This window comes from Hordeum vulgare, chromosome 5H (assembly GCF_904849725.1).
Source record: "Hordeum vulgare subsp. vulgare chromosome 5H, MorexV3_pseudomolecules_assembly, whole genome shotgun sequence".
NCBI lineage: Eukaryota > Viridiplantae > Streptophyta > Magnoliopsida > Poales > Poaceae > Hordeum > Hordeum vulgare.
Genome location: NC_058522.1, coordinates 18,369,261 through 18,386,232, shown reverse-complemented (window position 1 = coordinate 18,386,232; position 16,972 = coordinate 18,369,261). Strand labels below are relative to the sequence as shown.

General features: G+C 47.5%; 1 long non-coding RNA gene and 1 pseudogene across 1 annotated transcript; both read left to right on the top strand.

The window, feature by feature from the left end:
• The first annotated feature begins 12,391 nt into the window (after positions 1 to 12,391).
• LOC123398369 lies at positions 12,392 to 13,310 on the top strand. The gene is made up of 3 exons (XR_006610142.1): positions 12,392 to 12,486; positions 12,603 to 12,800; positions 12,926 to 13,310. It is a non-coding gene; the product is annotated as an uncharacterized LOC123398369 (long non-coding RNA).
• A 1,594-nt stretch (positions 13,311 to 14,904) lies between these two features.
• Positions 14,905 to 15,992, top strand: LOC123396206 (annotated as a pseudogene).
• The last annotated feature ends 980 nt before the right edge of the window (positions 15,993 to 16,972 follow it).

Genomic DNA, 16,972 nt, shown 5'->3' with positions numbered 1-16,972 from the left:
TATCCAGACCCCGCTGATGGTTATTGGCTAGAGAGGTGTCTCGGTCATGTCTGCCTGTCTCCCGAACCCGTAGGGTCTACACACTTAAGGTTCGATGACGCTAGGGTTATAGGGAATTGTTGTACGAGGTTACCAAAAGTTGTCCGGAGTCCCGGATGAGATCCCGAACGTCACGAGGAGCTCCGGAATGGTCCGGAGGTAAAGATTGATATATAGGACGGATGGTTTTGGACACCGGAAGTGTTTCGGGCGTCACCGGTAATGTACCGGGACCACCGGGACCACCGGAGGTGGTCCCGGGGGACCACCGAAGGGGGGCAACGACCCCGAGAGGCTAGATGGGCTAAGTGGGGAAGGGAACCAGCCCTTAGGTGGGCTGGTGCGCCCCCCACCCAGCCCATGCGCACCAGAGAAGGGGGGAAGGGGGGAACCCTAGCATAGGTGGGCCTAAGGCCCACCAGAGGGGTGCGCCACCCCTCCTCCCTGCCCTGGCCGCTGCCCCCTCTCCCATCTGGGGCTGCCGCACCCCTTGGGGGTGGGAACCCTAAGGGCTGCGCCCCCTCCCTCTCCCCCTATATATAGTTGAGGATTCGGGGCTGTTTGGGACACGGTTTCATCTCTCTCTCGGCGCAGCCCTGCTCCTCTAACTCCTCCTCTCTGCCGGCGCTTGGCGAAGCCCTGCCGGGAGACCTCGTCTCTCCACCGACACCACGCCGTCGTGTTGCTGGACTTCTTCCCCAACCTCTCCCTCCTCCTTGCTGGATCAAGGTGCGGGAGACATCACCGGGCTGCACGTGTGTTGAACGCGGAGGTGCCGTTGTTCGGCACTAGATCGGAATCGCCACGAGTACGACTCCATCAACCGCGTTCTAGCAACGCTTCCGCTTAGCGATCTTCAAAGGTACGAAGATGCTCTTACCCCTCTCTCGTTGCTGGTCTCTCCATAGGAAGATCTGAACATGCGTAGGAAAATTTTGAATTTATGCTACGTTACCCAACAGTGGCATCCGAGCCAGGTTTTCTATGCGTAGATTCTATGCACGAGTAGAACACAAAAGTTGTGGGCGATGGTTTGTCAATTTGCTTGCCGTTACTAGTCTTATTCTTTTCCGGCGGTATTGTGGGATGAAGCGGCCCGGACCGACCTTACACGTACGCTTACGTGAGACTGGTTCCACCGACAGACATGCACATCGTGCATAAAGGTGGCTAGCGGGTGTCTGTCTCTCCCACTCTAGTCGGATTGGATTTGATGAAAAGGGTCCTTATGAAGGGTAAATAGCTTTGGCATATCATCGTTGTGGCTGTCACGTAGGTAAGAAGGCGTTCTTGCTAGAAACCCAAATCAGCCACGTAAAACTTGCAACAACAATTAGAGGACGTCTAACTTGTTTTTGCAGGGTTTGACATGTGATGTGATATGGCCAAAGTTGTGATGTTGCATGTATGATGTATGGGATGATCATGTTATTGTAATAGGTTTCACGACTTGCATGTCGATGAGTATGACAACCGGCAGGAGCCATAGGAGTTGTCTTAATTTATTGTATGAGATGCAACGCCATGTGCTTACTACTTTTACTTCATTGCTAACGGTTAGCTATAGTAGTAGTGATAGTAGTAGTTGGCGTGACGACTTCACGGAGACACGATGATGGAGATCATGATGATGGAGATCATGGTGTCACGTCGGTGACGATGATGATCATGCGATGCCTGAAGTTGGAGATCGAAAGAGCAAAGATGATAATGGCCATATCATGTCACTATATGATTGCATTGTGATGTTTATCATGTTTTACATCTTATTTCTTAAAACGACGGTAGCATAATAAGATGATCCCTCTTAAAATTTCGAGAACGTATTCCCCTAAGTGTGCACCGTTGCGAAGGTTCGTTGTCTCGAAGCACCACGTGATGATCGGGTGTGATAGATTCTAACGTTCGCATACAACGGGTGTAAGCCAGATTTACACACGCGAAACACCTAGGTTGACTCGACGAGCTTAGCATGTACAGACATGACCTCGAATACAAGAGACTGAAAGGTCGAACATGAGTCGTATGGTTGAATACGATCAGCATGGAGTTGCTCACCATGGTGACTTGTCCGTCTCACGTGATGATCGGACACGGGTCAGTCAACATGGATCATGTATCACTTAGATGACTAGAGGGATGTCGATTTAAGTGGGAGTTCATACTTAATTTGATTAAATGAACTTTATTGTCATGAACTTAGTCTAAAAGTTGTCTTTATAAATATTGTAGATGTCCAACGTCAACCTCAATTTCAACGCATTCGTAGAGAAAAACAAGCTGAAAGATGATGGTAGCAACTATGCGGACTGGGTTCGCAACCTGAAGCTCATCCTTGAAGCAGCTAAAAAGGCTTATGTCCTTAATGCGCCGCTAGGTGACCCTCCCGCTCCCGCAACAGCCCAGGACATTCTGAACGTCTGGCAAGCGCGGAGTGATGACTACTCTCTGGTCAGGTGTGGCATGTTATACAGTTTAGAAACGGGGCTCCAAAGGCGTTTTGAGCAACACGGGGCATATGAGATGTTCCAGGAGCTGAAGCTAGTTTTTCAAGCTCATGCCCGTGTCGAGAGATATGAAGTCTCCGACAAGTTCTTCAGCTGTAAGATGGAGGAGAACAGTTCTGTCAGTGAGCACATACTCAAAATGTCTGGGTTACACGGTCGTCTGACTTCACTTGGAGTCAAACTTCCGGATGATGCTATCATTCACAGAATCCTCCAGTCTCTCCCACCAAGCTACAAAGGCTTTGTGCTTAACTACAACATGCAAGGGATGGAGAAGACCATTCCCGAGTTGTACTCGATGCTCAAGTCTGCAGAAGTAGAAATCAAGAAGGAGCATCAAGTGTTGATGGTCAACAAGACCACTAGTTTCAAGAAAGGCAGGGGTAAGAAGAACTTCAAGAATGACGGCAAAGTTGTTGCCGCGCCCGGTAAGCCAGATGCCGGGAAGAAGAAAAAGAACGGACCCAAGCCTGAGACTGAGTGCTTCTATTGCAAGGGAAAGGGTCACTGGAAGCGGAACTGCCCCAAATACTTAGCGGACAAGAAGGCCGGCAACGTTAAAGGTATATGTGATATACATGTTCTTGATGTGTACCTTACCAGCGCTCGTAGTAGCTCCTGGGTATTTGATACCGGTGCTGTTGCTCACATTTGCAACTCAAAGCAAGAACTGCGGAATAAGCGGAGACTGGCCAAGGACGAGGTGACGATGCGCGTCGGGAATGGTTCAAAGGTCGATGTGATCGCCGTCGGCACGCTACCTCTACATCTACCGTCGGGATTAGTTTTAAACCTTAATAATTGTTATTTAATACCAGCTTTAAGCATGAACATTGTATCAGGGTCTTGCTTAATGCGAGACGGCTACTCATTTAAGTCAGAGAATATTGGTTGTTTTATTTATATGAGTGATATGTTTTATGGTCATGCTCCGCTGGTGAATGGTTTATTCTTGATGAATCTCGATCGTGATGTTACACATATTCATAGTGTGAGTACCAAAAGATGCAAAGTTCATAATGATAGTCCCACATACTTGTGGCACTGCCGCCTTGGTCATATCGGCGTTAAGCGCATGAAGAAGCTCCATACTGATGGACTATTAGAGTCTCTTGACTTTGAATCATTTGACACATGTGAACCATGCCTCATGGGCAATATGACTAAGACTCCATTCTCAGGAATAATGGAGAGAGCAACCGACTTATTGGAAATAATACATACTGATGTGTGTGGTCCAATGAACGTTGAAGCTCGCGGTGGTTATCGTTATGTTCTCACTCTCACCGATGATTTGAGTAGGTATGGGTATATCTACTTGATGAAGCACAAATCTGAGACGTTTGAAAAGTTCAAGGAATTTCAGAGTGAGGTTGAGAATCAACGTGACAGAAAAATTAAATGTCTACGATCTGATCGTGGAGGAGAATATTTGAGTCACGAGTTTGGCACACACCTAAGGAAGTGTGGAATCGTTTCACAACTGACGCCGCCTGGCACACCGCAGTGCAACGGAGTGTCTGAACGTCGTAATCGCACTTTATTAGATATGGTACGATCTATGATGTCTCTCACCGACTTACCGCTATCGTTTTGGGGATACGCATTAGAAACTGCAACATTCACTTTAAATAGGGCACCGACTAAATCCGTTGAGACGACACCGTATGAACTGTGGTTTGGCAAGAAACCTAAGTTGTCGTTTCTTAAAGTTTGGAGCTGCGATGCTTATGTGAAGAAACTTCAACCAGAAAAGCTCGAACCCAAAGCGGAGAAATGCGTATTCATAGGATGCCCTAAGGAAACTATTGGGTATACCTTCTATCTTAGATCCGAAGGTAAAACCTTTGTTGCCAAGAACGGATCCTTTCTAGAGAAAGAGTTTCTCTCGAAAGAAGTTAGTGGGAGGAAGGTAGAACTTGATGAGGTAATTACACCCCCTCTCGAACAGGAAAGTAGCGCAGCGCGGGAAGTTGTTCCTGTGGCGCCTACACCGACTGAAGAGGAAGTTAATGATGATGATCATGAAGCTTCGGATCAAGTTACTACTGAACCGCGAAGGTCCACAAGGGTACGCTCCGCACCAGAGTGGTACCGCAACCCTGTGATGGAAATCATGTTGTTAGACAACGGTGAACCTTCGAACTATGAACAAGCAATGGCGGGCCCGGATTCCAACAAATGGCTTGAGTCTATGAAATCCGAGATAGGATCCATGTATGAGAACAAAGTATGGACTTTGGTGGACTTGCCCGATGACCGGCGAGCCATAGAAAATAAATGGATCTTCAAGAAGAAGACTGATGCAAACGGTAATGTAACCGTTTACAAAGCACGACTTGTCGCAAAGGGTTTTCGACAAATTCAAGGAGTTGACTACGAAGAGACTTTCTCTCCCGTAGCGAAGCTGAAATCAGTCTGAATCATGTTAGCAATTGCCGCCTTTTATGATTATGAAATTTGGCAAATGGACGTCAAAACAGCGTTCCTTAACGGGAACCTTAAGGAAGAGTTGTATATGATGCAACCAGAAGGTTTTGTCGACCCTAAGGGTGCTAACAAAGTGTGCAAGCTCCAGCGCTCCATCTATGGGCTGGTGCAAGCATCTCAGAGTTGGAACATTCGCTTTAATGAGGTGATTAAAGCGTTTGGGTTCATACAGGTTTACGGAGAAGCCTGTCTGTACAAGAAAGTGAGTGGGAGCTCTGTAGCTTTCCTCATACTGTATGTGGATGACATATTATTGATGGGGAATAATATAGAGATGTTGGAGAGCATAAAGGCCTATTTGAACAAGAGTTTTTCAATGAAGGACCTTGGAGAAGCTGCATACATATTAGGCATCAAGATCTATAGAGATAGATCGAGACGCCTCATAGGTCTTTCGCAAAGTACATACCTTGACAAGATATTGAAGAAGTTCAATATGGAAAACTCAAAAAAAAAAGGGTTCTTGCCAGTTTTGCAAGGTATGAGATTGAGTAAGACTCAGTCGCCGACCACGGCAGCAGATAGAGAGAATATGAGTTCTGTCCCCTACGCTTCAGCCGTGGGCTCTCTAATGTATGCCATGCTGTGTACCAGACCTGATATAAACCTTGCCATAAGTTTGGTAGGGAGGTACCAAAGTGATCCCGGTACGGAACACTGGACAACGGTCAAGAATGTACTTAAGTACCTGAAAAGGACTAAGGAAATGTTTCTCGTTTATGGAGGTGACGAAGAGCTCGTCGTAAAGGGTTACATCGACGCTAGCTTCGACACAGATCCGGATGACTCTAAGTCACAGACCGGATACGTATATGTGTTGAATGGTGGGGCAGTGACCTGGTGCAGCAGCAAGCAAGAAGTCGTGGCAGCATCTACATGTGAAGCGGAGTACATAGCTGCTTCAAAAGCGGCTCATGAAGGAATTTGGATGAAGGAGCTCATCACCGACCTTGGAGTGGTTCCAAGCGGTCGGGTCCTATGACACTCTTCTCTGATAACACTGGAGCCATTGCCATAGCCAAGGAGCCCAGGTTTCACCGGAAGACGAAGCACATCAAGAGCCGCTACAACTCCATCCAGGACCATGTCCAGAGTGGAGTGATAGATATTTGTAAAGTACACACGGACCTGAATATTGCAGACCCGTTGACTAAACCTCTTCCACGAGCAAAACATGATCAACACCATAATGCTATGGGTGTTCGATACATCACAATGTAACTAGATTATTGACTCTAGTGCAAGTGGGAGACTGTTGGAAATATGCCCTAGAGGCAATAATAAAATAGTTATTATCATATTTCCCTGTTCATGATAATCGTCTATTATTCATGCTATAATTGTATTAACAGGAAACAGTAATACATGTGTGAATAAATAGATCACAATGTGTCCCTAGCAAGCCTCTAGTTGGCTAGCTCGTTACTCAATAGATGATCATGGTTTCCTGATCATGGGCATTAGATGTCATTGATAACGGGATCACATCATTGGGAGAATGATGTGATGGACAAGACCCAATCCTAAGCCTAGCACTAGATCGTATTGTTCGTATGCTAAAGCTTTTCTAATGTCAAGTATCTTTTCCTTCGACCATGAGATTGTGCAACTCCCGGATACCGTAGGAGTGCTTTGGGTGTATCAAACGTCACAACGTAACTGGGTGACTATAAAGGTACACTACGGGTACCTCCGAAAGTGCCTGTTGGGTTGGTACGAATCGAGATCGGGATTTGTCACTCCGTGTGACGGAGAGGTATCTCTCGGCCCACTCGGTAGAACATCATCATGAGCTCAATGTGACTAAGGAGTTAGTCACACGATGACGTGCTACGGAATGAGTAAAGAGACTTACCTGTAACGAGATTGAACAAGGTATAGGTATACCGACGATCGAATCTCGGGCAAGTTCCATACCGACAGACAAAGGGAATCGTATATGGGATTGATTGAATCCTTGGCATCGTGGTTCATCCGATGAGATCATCGTGGAGCTAGTGGGAGCCACCATGGGTATCCAGACCCCGCTGATGGTTATTGGCCAGAGAGGTGTCTCGGTCATGTCTGCCTGTCTCCCGAACCCGTAGGGTCTACACACTTAAGGTTCGATAACGCTAAGGTTATAGGGAATTGTTGTATGAGGTTACCGAAAGTTGTTCGGAGTCCCGGATGAGATCCCGGACGTCACGAGGACCTCCGGAATGGTCCGGAGGTAAAGATTGATATATAGGACGGATGGTTTTGGACACCGGAAGTGTTTCGGGCGTCACCGGTAATGTACCGGGATCACCGGGACCACTGGAGGTGGTCCCGGGGGACCACCGAAGGGGGGCAACGACCCCGGGAGGCTAGATGGGCTAAGTGGGGAAGGGAACCAGCCCTTAGGTGGGCTGGTGCGCCCCCCACCCAGCCCATGCGCACTAGAGAAGGGGGGGAAGGTGGAACCCTAGAATAGGTGGGCCTAAGGCCCACCAGAGGGGTGCGCCACCCCTCCTCCCTGCCCTGGCCGCCGCCCCCTCTCCCAGCTGGGGCTGCCGCACCCCTTGGGGCTGGGAACCCTAAGGGCTGCTCCCCCTCCCTCTCCCCCTATATATAGTTGAGGATTCGGGGCTGTTTGGGACACGGTTTCATCTCTCTCTCGGCGCAGCCCTGCTCCTCTCCCTCCTCCTCTCTGTCGGCGCTTGGCGAAGCCCTGCCGGGAGACCTCGTCTCTCCACCGACACCACACCGTCGTGTTGCTGGACTTCTTCCCCAGCCTCTCCCTCCTCCTTGCTGGATCAAGGTGCGGGATACGTCACCGGGCTGCACGTGTGTTGAACGCGAAGGTGCCGTTGTTCGGCACTAGATCGGAATCGCCGCGAGTACGACTCCATCAACCGCGTTCTAGCAACGCTTCCGCTTAGCGATCTTCAAAGGTACGAAGATGCTCTTACCCCTCTCTCGTTGCTGGTCTCTCCATAGGAAGATCTGAACATGCGTAGGAAAATTTTGAATTTATGCTACGTTACCCAACAAATGGTACCAGTGGGGGGCACGTCGATTGCACCCACTGGGTGTAGTCCCCGAGAGTAGTGTTACTCGGGTCGAGTAAGAGTAATCTCATAGTGTTGTTGGTTTGCTATGGAGCTCAATGGGACCGACCTGTTCGAGCTTCATACCAGTGGGGTCACTCTCAGTGAACCCACTGGGTGTAGTCCCCGAGACCACTGTCGATTGCTTGCATCGGCAGGGGTCTGAAGAATCTGTCGAGACTTTTTCCTTGTTGAACCTGGCTTATCCTCCCTTTGTGTCTCTTTGACACAAGACTTGTGAAATGGGATCGGCCTATAATGCTCTGAAGGCTGAGAAGACTCAACTTGCTGTCGACTTGGAGGTAGCTGTGAATGATCTGACTGGCATGAAGAAGGCTCTCGCTAAACGAGAAGTATCGTTGGAGGAATCTCGGGGGACTAACAAGGCACTGCTAGCCCAGGTAGAAAAAATGAAGAAGGAGAGATCTGAATGGATGGGCCAGCTGAAGTTAATGAACGCTCGGTGTAGAGCGTAGGAGAACTACGTCGGCGACTGGGCGAAGAAGATGGTCGCACTGCTTGGTGGTAAGTTGCTTGCCGAGTGCTCTTTGACTTTGGAGTTCACTCCGCGCTTATTTTCTCATTGTCTTTTCTTTGCAGATTTCTGTCGGGACGTTGAAGCTGAAACTGCCGAAATTGAACGGTCGCTTGGGCAACCGAATGTTCCACTCGGTGATGAAGCTAACCGGGACATGTTCCGAGTGAATTCCCGCCTTAATAAGGTAGGTCCTTTCATTGGTCGCCTGAGAGGAGTTGTCGGCCGAATTGACAAAGAGCTGTGGCCTGAAGACGACTCCCAGAATGAGACAGAGGGGTTGATGACTCGACTGGAGGATGTTCCAAGCAGAGTGCAGGCATGGAAGAAGTCTGCCGCTCGGTGTGGCGCGGACGTGGCGCTGTCTCTGGTCCGAGTGCATTGTAAGGAAGCCCGTGAAGACAAGCTGAAGACGTTGGAGGTCGCCAACACCAAGAAGCTTTGATTTGAAGACTTCATGGAGACCTTCCTCGACATGGCCACTCGGATGGCGGATGGAATCGACCTCGACACCTTCGTGGAGCCTGCCAGCCCCGGCGATGCTTGATTGACTTTATGCTGAACGTGCATTTACCTCGGTATGCCGAGTGGAGTTTGTATTAAACTTTGGCCACTGCTGTTAGCCGGTACATTCGTGGCTCGGTGTGGATAAACTTGATTCACACCGAGCCGACTGATCGTAGAACTCAATTTGAATTCGGACCGGATATTTTGCTCTTCTTTCGCTGAGTTTTTTTTGACACGATTTTGGCTCATGGTTTTTGTTTAGGCGACTCAGCTAAGCCTCCGAGTGTAACTCAAGTGCCCACTCGGAGGAAGCTCTTTACTTAGGCGACTCTGGTTCGCAGCTAAGTCTCCGAGTGTGACTTTTGGTGCACACTCGGAGTTACTTTTTTGCTTAGGCGACTTAGAGTCGCAGCTAAATCCCCGAGTGTGACTTCTGATGCACACTCGGAGCAAGTTGTTTACTTAGGCGACTCTGAGTCGCAGCTAAGTCCCCGAGTGTGACTTTCGGAGCACACTCGGAGGAAGTTGTTTACTTAGGCGACTCTGGGTCGCAGCTAAGTCCCTGAGTGTGACTTTTGGTGTACACTCGGAGCGAGTTGTTTACTTAGGCGACTCTGAGTCACAGCTAAGTCCCCGAGTGTGACTTTTGGTGCACACTCGGAGCGAGTTGTTTACTTAGGCGACTCTGAGTCGCAGCTAAGTCCCCGACTGTGACTTTTGGTGCACACTCGGAGCGAGTTGTTTACTTAGGCGACTCTAGGTCGCAGCTAAGTCTCCGAGTGTGACTTTTGGAGCACACTCGGAGGAAGTTTTTTACTTAGGCGACTCTGGGTCGCAGCTAAGTCCCCGAGTGTGAGTTTTGGTGCACACTCGAAGCGATTTGTTTACTTAGGCGACTCTGGGTCGCAGCTAAGTCCCCGAGTGTGACTTTTAGTGCACACTCGGAGCGAGTTGTTTACTTAGGCGACTCTGAGTCGCAGCTAAGTCCCCGAGTGTGACTTTTGGTGCGCACTCGGAGCGAGTTGTTTATTTAGGCGACTCTGGGTCGCAGCTAAGTCCCCGAGTGTGACTTTTGGTGCACACTCGGAGTTAGTTTTTTACTTAGGCGACTCTGGGTCGCAGCTAAGTCCCCGAGTGTGACTTTTGGTGCACACTCGGAGTTAGTTTTTTAGACCGGAGTCTGCAAACGCAGAAGAGTTTTGAATCGGCAAGAAATTAATCCGCTTTGTATTACTTCGACGACATTTGTTCTTTACATTGTCTCTTTCGGTGGTTATGTGTAGAAGCGCTTCAGTATATCTCCATTCCATGCTCGCGGCTCATCCGCCTCCCTGTCGAGGTTGTAGAGTCGATACGCTCCGTTGTTCAGCACCTTAGAAATGATGAACGGTCCTTCCCAGGCGGAAGCCAACTTGTGTGGTCTCTGTTGATCCACTCGGAGCACCAGGTCGCCTGCTTGAAACGTGCGGCTCCTGACGTGCCGCGCATGAAATCGCCGCAGATCTTGTTGATAAATTGTTGAACGGATCAATGCGATCTCGCGCTCCTCTTCTAAAAGGTCCACTCCGTCTTGCCTAGCTTGCTCTGCTTCGGCTTCGGAGAAGAGTTCGACTCGTGGAGAGTTGTGAAGCAAGTCACTCGGAAGGACTGCCTCTGCTCCATAAACGAGGAAAACGGGGATCGTCATGTCGATCTATTTGGAGTTGTTCGGAGGCCCCACAGCATCGAAGGCAGCTCGGTGACCCATGCGCTGGCGACATGTCCAACTTCCCACAGGAGTCGAGACATCAACCCTTGGAGAATGAGTCCATTCGCCCGCTCCGCTTGTCCGTTTGTTTGGGGGTGCGCAACGGATGCAAAATCCACTCAGATACCTTGGCTTGCGCAAAAACCTTTGAACCTGTCCGAGTCAAAGTTTGTGCCATTGTAGGTGATTATGCTGTGTGGAACCCCGTATCTGGCGATGATGTCTCTGGTGAACTTGATGACCGTAAGGGCATCAAGCTTCTTGATTGGCTTGGCTTCAATCCACTTGGTAAATTTGTCGACTGCTACCAGCAGATGGGTGAATCCTCCTTGGCCTGTTCTGAATGGTCCGACTGTATCTAATCCCCACACGGCGAATGGCCAAGAAAGGGGAATTGTCTTCAGCGCGGACGTTGGCTTGTGGGACTTGTTTGAATAGAACTGACAACCTTCGCAATGGTCGACTATATCTTTTGCCATTTCATTCGCCTGCAACCAGAAGAAACCAGCTTTGAATGCTTTGGCGATGATTGCCCTTGAGGAGGCATGATGGCTGCAAGTTCCCGAGTGAATTTCTTCCAAAACTAACCGACCCTCCTCAGGAGAGATACACCGCTGAAGGACGCCTGAAACACTTTCTCTGTATAACTGGTCATCAATGACGGTGAAGGACTTCGACCTGCGAACGATCTGCCTAGCTTGGACCTCGTCTTCCGGTAACTCTTGCCTCAGGATTTACGCAATGAATGGTACAGTCCATTCGGGAATGATAGCTAGAATCTCCATGACCAGGTCGACCACAGCGGGAACCTCGACTTTAGTCTGATCTGTTGAGCTCTTCGGTTGCATAGGTTCTTCTGTAAAAAGATCTTCTTTTACCGAGGGGAGGTGTAAGTGCTCGAGGCAGACATCACTCAGGACAGGTGTCCGTGTGGATCCAAGTTTTGCCAATTCATCTGCTGCTTGGTTTTTCAGTCGGGGAACATGGTGAAGTTCCAGACCTTCGAACTTCTTTTCGAGCTTTCTTATTGCGTTGCAGTATGCAGTCATGGTGGGGTTCCTTACGTCCCACTCCTTCATTACTTGATTAACCACTAGATCTAAGTCGCCATAGACCATCAGGCGACGGACGCCGAGTGTGATGGCCATGCGCAACCCGTAAAGTATGGAATGTCCACGCGTGCACACTTCATTATTGAATTGTTGTCCTACAAAATTAATATCAACCCTTTTTTATAGATGCATGATATAGATTGAAGCATTTTGTGATGTCAACAATGTGAGCTCACTAGATGTGCACATGTAACAACTCCAATTGACAACTGGTGTGCTGGCTAACTAACTCATTCTTAAGGAATTTGGCATGCTATATCTCGTCTTTGGCATTCACACTTCGCCTTGTTTTAGTACTTACTAAAACCTAGCTAGCATGCAATTGTCAACCATGCTAGGTAGTGGATTGTTCATCCGCTTGACTATATATAGGGTGCTCCTCTCTGCATGGTGTCCATAAGTCCCTCATACTCCATATATACATTTGCACTACTACCACCACTTAAACTTTCATTTGTGTTGAACTAGCTTCATCATGGTACACACTGACACACACTCATGCACATTATTCTTACTTCCAATTTTCCATTACATGCATGTATGTATACATTCCATACTTTGTGTGATTTTACATCTGTGTGATGATGTTTGCAGAGCAAGCCTGTGAAGATTGGTCTATGGGGTGGAGTCGGAGGCCAGCCTCGTGACGTCAGACACGCTCCCCACCGACTAGCCCGGGTGGAAATTTCTGGTGTGGACGCAATCCACTCCATCAAGTTTACATATGAGGATCATGCCGGGGATCAGCATGTAGAGGGTGCATGGGGAGCTCCTAGTGGGAACAAGCACACGGTGTGTGAATCAGCTTAACCTTATAAAATACCTAATATATACAATTTATATATGTAAGTAAACCTTATCGCCATATGAAGTCCTAACTATAAATTATAAAAATGCTTGATTGTTGTTTTACACAGTTGGACCTTGAAGACATGGAATATGTGACTGAAATTTCAGGAACCTATGGTAGATGGGGTAGTGTGTCGTCAATAGTGACGTCTCTCAAATTTGTTACAAACAATGGACAGACTATAAAATGTGGTATTGCTGGTTCCGGGGGTTCCTTTCATGTCCCAGTGACTCATGGCGGCCAGATCACCGGTTTCTTTGGACGTGTTGGGGATCTAATTGATGCCATTGGAATCTATGTTCTTCCATGATTCATCATCATCCATCGAGTTACTTCTGCTATAAGGAGTAGGCCGTGAGGCCTACGTGCTACTACTATTATTGTGTGTTGTTGAAATAAATCAGGGACACCTTTGTTAGCTGGCAGAATTATTATATATGCCTGCCATGCCATGATATGCCATGTCTTGAATCCCTCTCAAGTAAGGAATGTACGAGTATGTCATTTGTGTGAAAATCTATGTCGCTTGTAATATCTCGTGCTAATAAGCACGACTTATGAATAAGTAACCACATCCCCTATAGTTGTTCTCAAGAGAATATTGTTTTTTGTCTTGTGAAAAAGATCCATCTGACTTCCACTTTACTGGCGCGGACCGCGACGGGGAGGGAGGCCGGAGCGGAGGAGCAGAGGTCACTGGCACGGATCGCGTCGGGGAGGGAGGCTGGAGTAGGGCGCCGGGGACGGGACGACGAAGATGCACGGCGCATCAGCGAGGTCAGAGCAGGACGCCACGGAGGGGTGACCCGAGACGCGTGATCCGTCGGCGAGGCCAGAGGAGGGGGCGCGGCGGTAGAGCTAGAGCAGACGATGAAGGGTGGACGCGGCGGCGACAGGCGGGGGGACAAGTTAGTAGGGGCAAATTGTGGTATTTCTAGAAATACTAACAACTCTTTTCTTGATCAACTATTTAGAACAACGGTCAACTCATGGATGTCTAACAGAATGGCATTTGTGATATATTATCACAAGCAAAGAGTCGTAAAAATGAGATGTCAAATTCTAAAGTGCCATAAGCAAAGTTGACAAAAACAAGAATGGCAAAAACAAAAAGTTTTCTCTTCAAACATACATTTCAAAAGAAAAAAAGATAAATCAACATCAATAACAAAACTTGATTACACAAGCAGTGCTTTTCTCTTCTTATAGCAGCAAACACGAGCTCATGGGCAGCCCATGTTTTATTAATTCAATTTATTGTTTTCTTCTTTAAATTAATTCTATATGTTTCAAAATTCCAAATTTTTAAATTTTGCAAAAAAAATGTTTATAAAATTATAGAATGTTTGGGAATTGAAACATAGGATCAGAAAATAATAAAATTTTCATGGATTCAAAAAAAATGATGAATTTAAAAAATTGTTCGCATATTATAAAAGAATTCACAATTTTAAAAAACTTATTCAGCAAATATAAAATGTTCATGATTTTGAAAATGATCATTTATTCAAAACATATCCGTGAATTTAAATAAAATGTTTATGAAATTTCAAAAAATGTTGAGAAAAACTAAACAAATCACGAATTTCAAAATTTGTTCCTCATTTTCAAAAATAATCATCAACTCAAGAATTGTTCCCTGAGAAAAAACTGTCCATGCATTTCACAAAAAATATAAGTGGACATCAATCCATAAAATTTGATCACATGAATAACGTAACCATCATTAACAAGAATGGGAGAAAAGATAAGTGGTAATATGATGGGTCATCGTGTTAAATAGAAAAATAGAGGAAGCTCATATGTCGGGGTATTAAGCTATATTTATTTGGCTACAACATAATATTTTTTCTCCCATTGTAATGCTCGATCATATTTCATCTCTCCCTAATAATAATAAAGCAAATACTGTTTCTTGTCGTTTGTCGTGGCATTTTTACAAAAAGGCCCCTCCGTTTTCAGTTAATAAACCTGCAGTCCTTTCTTTAGTCAGGAAAACGTTTCACTTTTATGAATAAGACCCTATGTTTTTCAAAGCGAGGAGGCATGGCGGCAGCAGACGGCGCGCTCGTCAGATCCAATCGGCGGCGGCGCGCGACGCAGCTGGCGACGGGTGGCACGACGGCTGGGCATGGGGGCTTCGGCTTGGCGTTTCTGGCCGGGGGAACGGCCGGCGGGGCGGCGGCGGCGTGAGAGCTTGAACGGCGGGGCGACGCTAGGGAGGAGGGATTGGGCGGAGCATCTGGTGGTGGAGGAGATCCTCACGGACGAACGCCAGCGCCGCCCAGGCCCCAAATCGAGCTCGAGTTCCTCGGGGTAAGCCCTCAACGGCCTACGCTACCTCCGGCCTCCGGGCGGCGAGTGTTTATTTGATTTTCTGTGTCGTGCGTGCAGCCCAAGCCGGGCGCCGACGGGTCGTACCCGGTGGACAGGTCAGCGGCGGTCAGCGGCGACAAGCTCCTCCGGGACGTCATGGTCGAGAACAAGATCGAGCTCTATGTGAGCCACCCTCCCTCACTACCCTCCGCACCTTCTCTAGCTCAATTCCTCTGCGGATTTTCCTCTTCCACTATCTGTTAAATAATGGTTCCTGGGGCGCGCGCTGCAAGGGAAGCTAATGAACTGCGGCGGCGGCGACACCTGCATCGTCGAGGTGCACCATTTGCAGCATCATTTGCAGCACTACAACTGAAAATAGCACGCTATCTCGTCGTGCACAATGGCTGCTCTGAACTGTAACTGATGCCACCAGAGTGTGAACCTTTGTGGCGCAGATAATCGACGGGAAGGAGTTCCTGAGCCCGAGGACGGACGCCGAGAATCGTTACCTGAAGAAGGTATGCGGCAGTTCGTTCTGAAATTCTCTGCTGCTGTCTCCACTGTGGCTCACAAGGAGAGGAGCTGCGAGTTAACTGTGCACTCTGCATCTCGTTGCCTTTGCGAGAAACCGGAGTCGTGGAGACTGACCTGCCAGACGATCGTCGGAAACAAGGAGAACTCCGGCAAGGCATAATCTCACTAAGCCTCACGCATCGTCTCCGGCTTTCTTGTCATGACCACCATTGTCTTCTTGAAAAAAATTGTGGTTCTTCTTGCAGGTCGTCGTCCAACGGCTGCCCTAGTGGAAGAAATGAGCGAATAATCTTGCCTGCACATTCGATGTTCTGTACTGACAGCACGTGGTCGATCCAATGCCATGTACCTCCTGCTAACAAGTGTTGAGCGAAGACGTCTATCCTCGCAACAAGTTACTGACAATTTGAATGTGCGGTTCTTCACTCCAGGGATGAACAGAAGAAGAACGCATCTGTTACTGTTGCTCGCATCAGTTACACAAACCTGTTCTTGGCATGTAATCATCATTAGCCAGCAACCAGTGGTTTATTCCAAACATGAATAATTCATCATATTTGTTTGCAGAAAACATATGAATTTTACATATTTTACTTATTCCAAATATGAAAGCAACTTACAATGGTTGATTCTTCATAGGGGGTTCCTGTGGGAGATGTCAAATGAGTTCAGTTTGATGAGCTATTTGAAAAACACACAGGAAACTACATGCTGCTTTTAAAGCTAAAAAAACCGTTAGAACATCATGTGAACTCCCGGTAGATAAAATTCACATAATTTTGTTTCTAGATGGTTTGCTGTGCTTCGCCTACTATCAGTAGCAAAGCAAGCTGCTAACTGTTTGGACAATGAGTACTCTGTGCATGACTAAGTTGTGACTTGTGAGCACCATCCACCCAAAGCAGAGAGTCTCACTCCTACCTTTAGTTACAAAAGTGTGCAGGTCTGTTGAAGAAAGACCAGCCAGATTACCCACCAATGCCACCTATAAATTATAGAAAACGTTTTGTAGGGAATCCTCACATGGGCCGGCCAAAACATAAGGACCACCTATACTATGCTCTGCTCGCTCGAAAATAAACAGCACGCCATTTGGGCCAGCCCATGGACGGGGTCTGTTTTTTTATTTTTTTATTATTATTTATCTGTTCCTTTTTATTTTTTCTAATTTAAATAAACCAAAAAAACCTTCCGCAATTCCAAAAAATATATTTACATAAATGTTTCATAAAACATAAAATGTTTGCGTATTCAAAAATTG